General features: G+C 34.2%; 1 non-coding gene across 1 annotated transcript; it reads right to left on the bottom strand.

The window, feature by feature from the left end:
• Positions 1-2,801: 2,801 nt before the first annotated feature.
• Positions 2,802-2,881, bottom strand: TRNAL-AAG (transfer RNA leucine (anticodon AAG)). The gene has a single exon. It is a non-coding gene; the product is annotated as a tRNA-Leu (tRNA).
• Positions 2,882-11,782: the final 8,901 nt, after the last annotated feature.

Here is an 11,782-nt window from a genome sequence, read left to right as displayed (position 1 = left end):
TTGTATATATTTTTCTACACATTTGAAAAAGAGTGTTTTTACAAGTTGAAAACCTTTTATATGTATATATCTCAATATTCACTTAAATTCCACATTCAACATACTGTATTCTGTTAAGAAACACACTTGTAATAAAGTATAAAAGAAACCACTGCTTTTAGGTGTTAAATTAGAAACACGTATTGAAAGGGATTAATCCTTTTTTTAACTTATTGACACTGATGTCTCGCATCATTTCTTCATGATTGTGGTTCATATCCTTTCCGTCGCAACGCTGCTGACACGATCACAGCTTTTCATACCACTTTGTGACCGTGTTCGGCTATCATACACATTCATTTAGGTTGTCTCCCACAAGAAAATCTTTCAATCCGTATTTTACTCGTCATCCTTCTTTACACAAAACACTGTCATATCTTGGAGATTGCGATATGAAAAAAAAATATCAATTCATCACAACAGTGGTGCTGACAGTATATATGTGCGATTTTCTTATAGCAAAGCCACATCAGTCTATATGCTGACCGTACGTCTTTGTTGGAACAAATTGTCAAGCAATCTTTTAAATCTATCCCTACAATCCTACTTTCACGAAACCTAGCTTCAAAAAATGTATTCCATGTATTGAAGAATCACGAGAAGGCAGTTACAGCCACATTCTGTACACCACAATTTCATTTTCTATGCACATATTCTAAATGGAAGTGTAAAGATCAGTGAGTTAGGAAGGTACTAGAAACATTATAGAGTGTTTAGCAGAATTACTGCAGGAAAACCTCGTTCTTATACTTACTCTAAAAATTTTCTGGAGAATCTCAACTAAAGATTGGCACGGGGAAGAATATTTACAATAACATTTAATCTACTTACATCATTATAAGAGTCGATAAGGTTTTCTTTTTTTTTATTGACGGTAGACAGAAATATATCTTTTAGATTTTATCGTGCTAGTTATCCGAAAGCAAAATAATGAGAACACGTCTTCATTTGCATTTCAGCGGGAGATATAAAACTTTTAAATATTATTCTCAAGAAAACAGAAACAATACGTTAACACTTCATCTTGACAAAAGAAATCTATGAATGCAGTCAATACGTGCAGTGAAAGACTGCAAGTGTCTCGAAGGAAGTTGAGGATGATAAATGCTTATTTGGGTCTGGAATTAATTTGAAAATTGTTTCATATATTTGAAAATCTACTATATTACTTCAGTTCCATGATTGCAATTAAACATTTTTTATCAAATGCAAATGATGCATATACCGCAGATTTGCACCCCAACTTCTGTTTGTATTTCAGATGAATATTATAGAGAGTGTAAGCACGTGATTTGGTTTCCAGGAAAGTCGGTAATTTGTTTATCTCATATTTCAATTCGCAGTTCCAGAAACTTTTTAACGAGAAATCCTCTGATAATATGTATCTAAAACAACAATGTCTAAGGCGTAACTTGTCATAAATTAGTTAGAGACTTCCATAGCGCTCGAGATCAACTGTCGCATATCGCGAATTACAATGTTTGTTCAGCATATTTTAATTTTAACGATACACCGTTTTACGTGATAGCAAATTTGCTATCGTAACCCATTTCTTAATAAACTGAGTTATGCTCACGCTAATTTCACAAATTGTTTTTTTTGCTGATTCATTGTGATATAGTTTCAAGATCAATAGAGTTAACCGCATTTTATACTTCACAAACTAAATACTAACAGGAATATTTATGTTTTTGTGTAAGGATTGAATAGAAATGTTTGTTTATTTAACATACGTCACATCTGGCATTATATAAAATAAACGCTCCTATTTCTTGAAATTATTAATGGCGAGGTTCAATTTTAGAAGAAAATTTAAGTTTTTCCTATTTCTCTGATTGTTCAGACCGCAAGTTGAACCTGCAAATCGTCAAAGAAAAGTCTATTTTCCTATGATAAAAGATTTTAAAGTAAAGTAGAAAATGCCATAAAACTTTTTATGCTCTCTTTCTTGAGAGATTCAATTCTTTTTTTCCAATGTAACATACGAGTAGGGGTTTTTTATATCATGACACCGAATTTTAGGCGTTCCTACTTTAGAAATGCTAATTTGAGAAAGTAAGTTCAACAAGCGTCATCTGACCTACTGTCTTTATTAAAACAACGAAATCAACAGTTATTAGTATAAAACACTCACAGATGATAATTTAATTTTAGCCTTTACCCTAACGAAGCCCGCATGACCTGAATAATATAACTGGTCTACTGAAAAGGACTACGGACATTATTACTGAAAGACGATGCTGTCGAAACTAAACTTGTACTTGAATAAACCTGAAAAATTAAACATTCATTTGGAACCGTTAAGTGTAACGTCAGTTTGTTGAAACGGAACGGACTTTCTTGTGCAATATTGCTTAACATTACGAAATTCCCGGAATTCTCCATATCTTTAAATACTGCGACGGTGCTAGCGGCTTCTCAGTTAGCGTTTTTCCATTTTCAATGAAACATCATTTCTCAATACTCAGTGTATAAATAATCACACGTTAATTAATAATAATCGAACAAAACGTATGGTGTTGTAAATAACGAATATTTTGTGAAACTGTGTTGGCACACAGTCTTGTTGTGAATTCTATGCGTCGCAAATTCTGCGTTTATCTGAGATTCACCTAAATTATAAAACATGTGGCAGTTGTTTCATGTTAAATTGGTAACAAACGCTTTTGCCTTGTTCTCCTTGTTCCACCAAAAAGATTCTCCTTCGAAAAATTTTACCCACATTTCTTGTTCATCTGATATGTGGCATAATAAAGAAAGAATGGCAGCGGTGGGATTCGAACCCACGCCCTTTCGGACTGGTGCCTTAAACCAGCGCCTTAGACCGCTCGGCCACACTACCTTGTATATATTTTTCTACACATTTGAAAAGAGTGTTTTTACAAGTTGAAAACTTTTTTTATATGTATATATCTCAATATTCACTTAAATTCCACATTCAACATACTGTATTCTGTTAAGAAACACACTTGTAATAAAGTATAAAAGAAACCACTGCTTTTAGGTGTTAAATTAGAAACACGTATTGAAAGGGATTAATCCTTTTTTTTAACTTATTGACACTGATGTCTCGCATCATTTCTTCATGATTGGGGTTCATATCCTTTCCGTCGTAACGCTGCTGACACGATCACAGCTTTTCATACCACTTTGTGACCGTGTTCGGCTATCATACACATTCATTTAGGTTGTCTCCCACAAGAAAATCTTTCAATCCGTATTTTACTCGTCATCCTTCTTTACACAAAACACTGTCATATCTTGGAGATTGCGATATGAAAAAAAATATCAATTCATCACAACAGTGGTGCTGACAGTATATATGTGCGATTTTCTTATAGCAAAGCCACATCAGTCTATATGCTGACCGTACGTCTTTGTTGGAACAAATTGTCAAGCAATCTTTTAAATCTATCCCTACAATCCTACTTTCACGAAACCTAGCTTCAAAAAATGTATTCCATGTATTGAAGAATCACGAGAAGGCAGTTACAGCCACATTCTGTACACCACAATTTCATTTTCTATGCACATATTCTAAATGGAAGTGTAAAGATCAGTGAGTTAGGAAGGTACTAGAAACATTATAGAGTGTTTAGCAGAATTACTGCAGGAAAACCTCGTTCTTATACTTACTCTAAAAATTTTCTGGAGAATCTCAACTAAAGATTGGCACGGGGAAGAATATTTACAATAACATTTAATCTACTTACATCATTATAAGAGTCGATAAGGTTTTCTTTTTTTTTTATTGACGGTAGACAGAAATATATCTTTTAGATTTTATCGTGCTAGTTATCCGAAAGCAAAATAATGAGAACACGTCTTCATTTGCATTTCAGCGGGAGATATAAAACTTTTAAATATTATTCTCAAGAAAACAGAAACAATACGTTAACACTTCATCTTGACAAAAGAAATCTATGAATGCAGTCAATACGTGCAGTGAAAGACTGCAAGTGTCTCGAAGGAAGTTGAGGATGATAAATGCTTATTTGGGTCTGGAATTAATTTGAAAATTTTTTCATATATTTGAAAATCTACTATATTACTTCAGTTCCATGATTGCAATTAAACATTTTTTCAAATGCAAATGATGCATATACCGCAGATTTGCACCCCAACTTCTGTTTGTATTTCAGATGAATATTATAGAGAGTGTAAGCACGTGATTTGGTTTCCCAGGAAAGTCGGTAATTTGTTTATCTCATATTTCAATTCGCAGTTCCAGAAACTTTTTAACGAGAAATCCTCTGATAATATGTATCTAAAACAACAATGTCTAAGGCGTAACTTGTCATAAATTAGTTAGAGACTTCCATAGCGCTCGAGATCAACTGTCGCATATCGCGAATTACAATGTTTGTTCAGCATATTTTAATTTTTAACGATACACCGTTTTACGTGATAGCAAATTTGCTATCGTAACCCATTTCTTAATAAACTGAGTTATGCTCACGCTAATTTCACAAATTGTTTTTTTGCTGATTCATTGTGATATAGTTTCAAGATCAATAGAGTTAACCGCATTTTATACTTCACAAACTAAATACTAACAGGAATATTTATGTTTTTTGTGTAAGGATTGAATAGAAATGTTTGTTTATTTAACATACGTCACATCTGGCATTATATAAAATAAACGCTCCTATTTCTTGAAATTATTAATGGCGAGGTTCAATTTTAGAAGAAAATTTAAGTTTTTCCTATTTCTCTGATTGTTCAGACCGCAAGTTGAACCTGCAAATCGTCAAAGAAAAGTTTATTTTCCTATGATAAAAGATTTTAAAGTAAAGTAGAAAATGCCATAAAACTTTTTATGCTCTCTTTCTTGAGAGATTCAATTCTTTTTTTTCCAATGTAACATACGAGTAGGGGTTATTTTATATCATGACACCGAATTTTAGGCGTTCCTACTTTAGAAATGCTAATTTGAGAAAGTAAGTTCAACAAGCGTCATCTGACCTACTGTCTTTATTAAAACAACGAAATCAACAGTTATTAGTATAAAACACTCACAGATGATAATTTAATTTTAGCCTTTACCCTAACGAAGCCCGCATGACCTGAATAATATAACTGGTCTACTGAAAAGGACTACGGACATTATTACTGAAAGACGATGCTGTCGAAACTAAACTTGTACTTGAATAAACCTGAAAATTAAACATTCATTTGGAACCGTTAAGTGTAACGTCAGTTTGTTGAAACGGAACGGACTTTCTTGTGCAATATTGCTTAACATTACGAAATTCCCGGAATTCTCCATATCTTTAAATACTGCGACGGTGCTAGCGGCTTCTCAGTTAGCGTTTTTCCATTTTCAATGAAACATCATTTCTCAATACTCAGTGTATAAATAATCACACGTTAATTAATAATAATCGAACAAAACGTATGGTGTTGTAAATAACGAATATTTTGTGAAACTGTGTTGGCACACAGTCTTGTTGTGAATTCTATGCGTCGCAAATTCTGCGTTTATCTGAGATTCACCTAAATTATAAAACATGTGGCAGTTGTTTCATGTTAAATTGGTAACAAACGCTTTTGCCTTGTTCTCCTTGTTCCACCAAAAAGATTCTCCTTCGAAAAATATTTTACCCACATTTCTTGTTCATCTGATATGTGGCATAATAAAGAAAGAATGGCAGCGGTGGGTTCGAACCCACGCCCTTTCGGACTGGTGCCTTAAACCAGCGCCTTAGACCGCTCGGCCACACTACCTTGTATATACTTTTCTACACATTTGAAAAGAGTTTTTACAAGTTGAAAACCTTTTTTATATGTATATATCTCAATATTCACTTAATTTCCACATTCAACATACTGTATTCTGTTAAGAAACACACTTGTAATAAAGTATAAAAGAAACCACTGCTTTTAGGTGTTAAATTAGAAACACGTATTGAAAGGGATTAATCTTTTTTAACTTATTGACACTGATGTCTCGCATCATTTCTTTATGATTGTGGTTCATATCCTTTCCGTCGCAACGCTGCTGACACGATCACAGCTTTTCATACCACTTTGTGACCGTGTTCGGCTATCACACACATTCATTTAGGTTGTCTCCCACAACAAAATCTTTCAATCCGTATTTTACTCGTCATCCTTCTTTACACAAAACACTGTCATATCTTGGAGATTGCGATATGAAAAAAAATATCAATTCATCACAACAGTGGTGCTGACAGTATATATGTGTTTTTTTCTTATAGCAAAGCCACATCAGTCTATATATGCTGACCATACGTCTTTGTTGGAACAAATTGTCAAGCAATCTTTAAATCTATCCCTAGAATCCAACTTTCACGAAACCTAGCTTCAAAAAATGTATTCCATGTATTGAAGAATCACGAGAAGGCAGTTACAGCCACATTCTGTACACCACAATTTCATTTTCTATGCACATATTCTAAATGGAAGTGTAAAGATCAGTGAGTTAGGAAGGTACTAGAAACATTATAGAGTGTTTAGCAGAATTACTGCAGGAAAACCTCGCTCTTATACTTACTCTCAAAAATTTTCTTTAGAATCTCAACTAAAGATTGGCACGGGGAAGAATATTTACAATAACATTTAATCTACTTACATCATTATAAGAGTCGATAAGGTTTTCTTTTTTTTATTGACGGTAGACAGAAATATATCTTTAGATTTTATCGTGCTAGTTATCCGAAAGCAAAATAATGAGAACACGTCTTCATTTGCATTTCAGCGGGAGATATAAAACTTTTAAATATTATTCTAAAGAAAACAGAAACAATACGTTAACACTTCATCTTGACAAAAGAAATCTATGAATGCAGTCAATACGTGCAGTGAAAGACTGCAAGTGTCTCGAAGGAAGTTGAGGATGATAAATGCTTATTTGGGTCTGGAATTAATTTGAAATTTGTTTCATATATTTGAAAATCTACTATATTACTTCAGTTCCATGATTGCAATTAAACATTTTTTCAAATGCAAATGATGCATATACCGCAGATTTGCACCCCAACTTCTGTTTGTATTTCAGATGAATATTATAGAGAGTGTAAGCACGTGATTTGGTTTCCCAGGAAAGTCGGTAATTTGTTTATCTCATATTTCAATTCGCAGTTTCAGAAACTTTTAACGAGAAATCCTCTGATAATATGTATCTAAAACAACAATGTCTAAGGCGTAACTTGTCATAAATTAGTTAGAGACTCCATAGCGCTCGAGATCAACTGTCGCATATCGCGAATTACAATGTTTGTTCAGCATATTTTAATTTTTAACGATACACCGTTTTACGTGATAGCAAATTTGCTATCGTAACCCATTCTTAATAAACTGAGTTATGCTCACGCTAATTTCACAAATTGTTTTTTTTGCTGATTCATTGTGATATAGTTTCAAGATCAATGGAGTTAACCGCATTTTATACTTCACAAACTAAATACTAACAGGAATATTTATGTTTTTTTGTGTAAGGATTGAATAGAAATGTTTGTTTATTTAACATACGTCACATCTGGCATTATATAAAAATAAACGCTCCTATTTCTTGAAATTATTAATGGCGAGGTTCAATTTTAGAAGAAAATTTAAGTTTTTTCCTATTCTCTGATTGTTCAGACCGCAAGTTGAACCTGCAAATCGTCAAAGAAAAGTCTATTTTCGTATGATAAAAGATTTTAAAGTAAAGTAGAAAATGCCATAAAACTTTTATGCTCTTTTCTTCAGAGATTCAATTTTTTTTCCAATGTAACATACGAGTAGGGGTTATTTTATATCATGACACCGAATTTTAGGCGTTCCACTTTAGAAATGCTAATTTGAGAAAGTAAATTCAACAAGCGTCATCTGACCTACTGCCTTTTTAAAACAACGAAATCAACAGTTATTAGTATAAAACACTCACAGATGATAATTTAATTTCAGCCTTTACCCTAACGAAGCCCGCATGACCTGAATAATATAACTGGTCTACTGAAAAGGACTACGGACATTATTACTGAAAGACGATGCTGTCGAAACTAAACTTGTACTTGAATAAACCTGAAAAATTAAACATTCATTTGGAACCGTTAAGTGTAACGTCAGTTTGTTGAAACGGAACGGACTTTCTTGTGCAATATTGCTTAACATTACGAAATTCCCGGAATTCTCCATATCTTTAAATACTGCGACGGTGCTAGCGGCTTCTCAGTTAGCGTTTTTCCATTTTCAATGAAACATCATTTCTCAATACTCAGTGTATAAATAATCACACGTTAATTAATAATAATCGAACAAAACGTATGGTGTTGTAAATAACGAATATTTTAGAAACTGTGTTGGCACACAGTCTTGTTGTAGAATTCTATGCGTCGCAAATTCTGCGTTTATCTGAGATTCACCTAAATTATAAAACATGTGGCAGTTGTTTCATGTTAAATTGGTAACAAACGCTTTTGCCTTGTTCTCCTTGTCCCACCAAAAAGATTCTCCTTCGAAATATTTTACCCACATTTCTTGTTCATCTGATATGTGGCATAATAAAGAAAGAATGGCAGCGGTGGGATTCGAACCCACGCCCTTTCGGACTGGTGTGCTTTAAACCAGCGCCTTAGACCGCTCGGCCACACTATCTTGTATATATTTTTCTACACATTTGAAAAAGAGTTTTTTTACAAGTTGAAAACCTTTTATATGTATATATCTCAATATTCACTTAATTCCACATTCAACATACTGTATTCTGTTAAGAAACACACTTGTAATAAAGTATAAAAGAAACCACTGCCAAAGGTGAAAATTAGAAAGAATTATCACAGAGGAAGGTCAATATCATCCACACAACGCTGCATCATTTCAAACGATTGTGGTTCACATCCATCCACAAATTGTACTCCCACAATCAATTCAACCGTGTACGGTATGCCACTTTAGGTACTAACCCGCAATCAGTTCATTTACGAAATTTTACTCCTCAAACTGTTTAAAAAAATGTCAATTTAATGGTATGACAAAACATATGCCATCACAACGAGTTCAAACACAAGTGATTTTAGCAAAGCCACATCAGTCTTGCAACCTACAAGAAATGGCTTTGAAGAATCTATCCTAAATCCTTTCAGAAACCTAGCTTCAAAAATTGTATTCATGTGAGGAATCACGAGAAGCAGGCCACATTCTGTACACCACAAACTATGACTCTTGGCAGTTGATCCTGAGTTAGAAGTTCTAGAAAGTTAAGTGTTTAGCAGAATTACGCAGGAAAACCTCGTCTTATAATTCAAAACATTTTCTGGAGATAATAAAGAGCGTGGGAAGAATATTTACAATAACATTTAATCTACTTAACATTATGAGCTAACATATTTCTTTTTGGTTGACACGAAAGAAATATATCAGATTTTATCGTGAGTTGCGAAAGCAAAATATACACGTCTTCAATACATTTCAGCGAGAAATATTAAACTTAACACATTCTAGAAAAGAACAATACGTTAACACTTCATCTTGACAAAAGAAATCTAAAAGTCAATACGTGCAGTGAAAGTTGAAGTGTCTCTGGAGAAGATAAATGCTTGCATCTTATTTAATCTAAAAAAATACTCCAGTTCCATGATTGCAATTAAACATTTTATAAAATGCAAATGATGCATATACCGCAGATTTCCCCCAACTTCTGTTTGTATTTCAGATGAATATTAAACTAAGACATCAATTGAAAGGCGTACATTTGTTTTAATATTTCAATTCGCACCAAAACCTGAACGCCAATCTCGATATCCTCTATAAACAATTGTCTAAACATAAATGTCATAAATTGTTGAGACTTCCATAGCGCTCGAGATCAAACTGTCGCATATCTTAAACAAACAGGTAGTTGTAAATTTTTAACGATACACCGTTTTACATAGGAATTTTGCTATCGTAACCCATTTTAATAAACTGAGTTTCTCACGCTAATTTCACAAAACATTTTTGCTGTTCATTGTGAGGTTTTTCAAGATCAATGAGGTTAATGAATTTTATACGTCCCTAAAGAACAAATCTTTATGTGTTCATGAGATTGAATATTGATGCAACAGCAGGATATTCACGGACACCTCCCACCCCCTTCAGAAATTATGGCGAGGTTCATTTTTAGATTCACCTTTTCCATTTCGAAGAAAGAAGAGAATCCTGCAAATCGTCAAGAAACATTTATGATGATTTTAAAGAGTCGTAAATCCAAAGCTCCATTCAATTGATTCATATCTTTTTCAAGACATAAAAGGGTAATTGACAATTTACATCTGAAAGCTAACGTTTGAGATCGAATTTTCCGCTCTTTGAACGAATATGCTGTGTAAATAACGGATCACGCATTTAATGTTGCAAACCAAGAAAGTTTATTAGTCCCATACATTAACAGACGACTTTAATATCAGTCTAATGAAACCACATACTGGAATCCTCAACACCTGATTAATAAAGTGAAAAAGTAGGACATTCACAATAGGAACATTGTAACTAGGTTGAAGTTTAATAAAGCATGCTCAAATTCACGAAACCCAATTCATGTAAACGTTGGACATTCAGTTGCAAGTTAGCTGAAACAAACCTTATCAATACAGACGGTAATCATCAACAAACGTTTTCCATTTGAAACCAGAATTTGTTCGTGATAATAGTGAATGGCATCATGTAAATCAAACTAGTGAGGAACTAACAAATTATAAACACTGACAGTCATGTTAGAATTCTAACAACGCAAATCGCCTCGTGACATTCACCACAAAGTAAAATCCCTACAACCGCAATCCTGCATCGAAAAATTCGTCGCTCGTAAATATCGCGAAGAGCATATACAGATGATAACTGGAAAGACAAAGTCTCGAAAGTTAATTTTAAAGTCAGCACCCGAACCACCCCATCAGAATTAACAGAAGTAACATTATCCCAAAAAACCGCTGCAACAAGATGGCAACCCCTTTATGTCCAGTAGGAGAATTATTAACAAAAACAAGACCTTGCCAAAATATCAATACTACATCAATAAAATCGTTAGTAAAAACGTTTCCTGTAAACAAACAATATCAAAATGAGTAACAAAGTAATCCAGATAATAAGCTAGTTTGCCAACATTACGCAACCCATTACATTCAATACTCCCACCCTGAGTAAATGTACCATGCAAAATACGAAAAGAGGGACAAGAAGGCAAATAAACTGACTCAAACACAGGAGTGAAAATAACAAGTAAAGAATTAAGTAAATATGCACAAAGTACAATAAAAATGAAAGACCATACATACACTAAACTGAATCAACAAACTGGCACATAAAACTCATTTATGGCTGATCACCTCTTCGCTCTCGTTTCTCGAGATAACCGAAGTAACTGGCATGTCCGACACTCGTTTTCGTCCACTGTCTTCTTTTTGAGGAGTCTCCCCGTATCCAACGCCACACTGGCATACTTCCAACGACGATGAAGAGGTACCACCATCGCCGGCGGTAAACTCACCACTAACCATAAGCGGTGGAAGTGACCATCGAACTCCGTTCTCCAGCAGGGGATGACTACTAGCCCGTTCCCTGGCCCCACCAGAAACCGTCGGTCGCCGAGAAGAAACATCCCTCCACCAGTTACTCTTGAATAGCTGCAGCTTCCACTGAGTGGAGAACCTTCAAACGAACGCGGACGAACAGATAGTCTGTCAGCGTCATCTGGCACAGCACTAGAGTGAGCAGCCGTAACCTCTTCAGCGTCGTCACGAGAAGAAGGCCGAGGAACAAC

Source organism: Tachypleus tridentatus, chromosome 4 (assembly GCF_004210375.1).
Source record: "Tachypleus tridentatus isolate NWPU-2018 chromosome 4, ASM421037v1, whole genome shotgun sequence".
Classification (NCBI taxonomy): Eukaryota; Metazoa; Arthropoda; class Merostomata; order Xiphosura; family Limulidae; genus Tachypleus; species Tachypleus tridentatus.
Note: the sequence above shows the minus strand (reverse complement) of the source record. Positions and strands in the feature narration are given on the sequence as shown.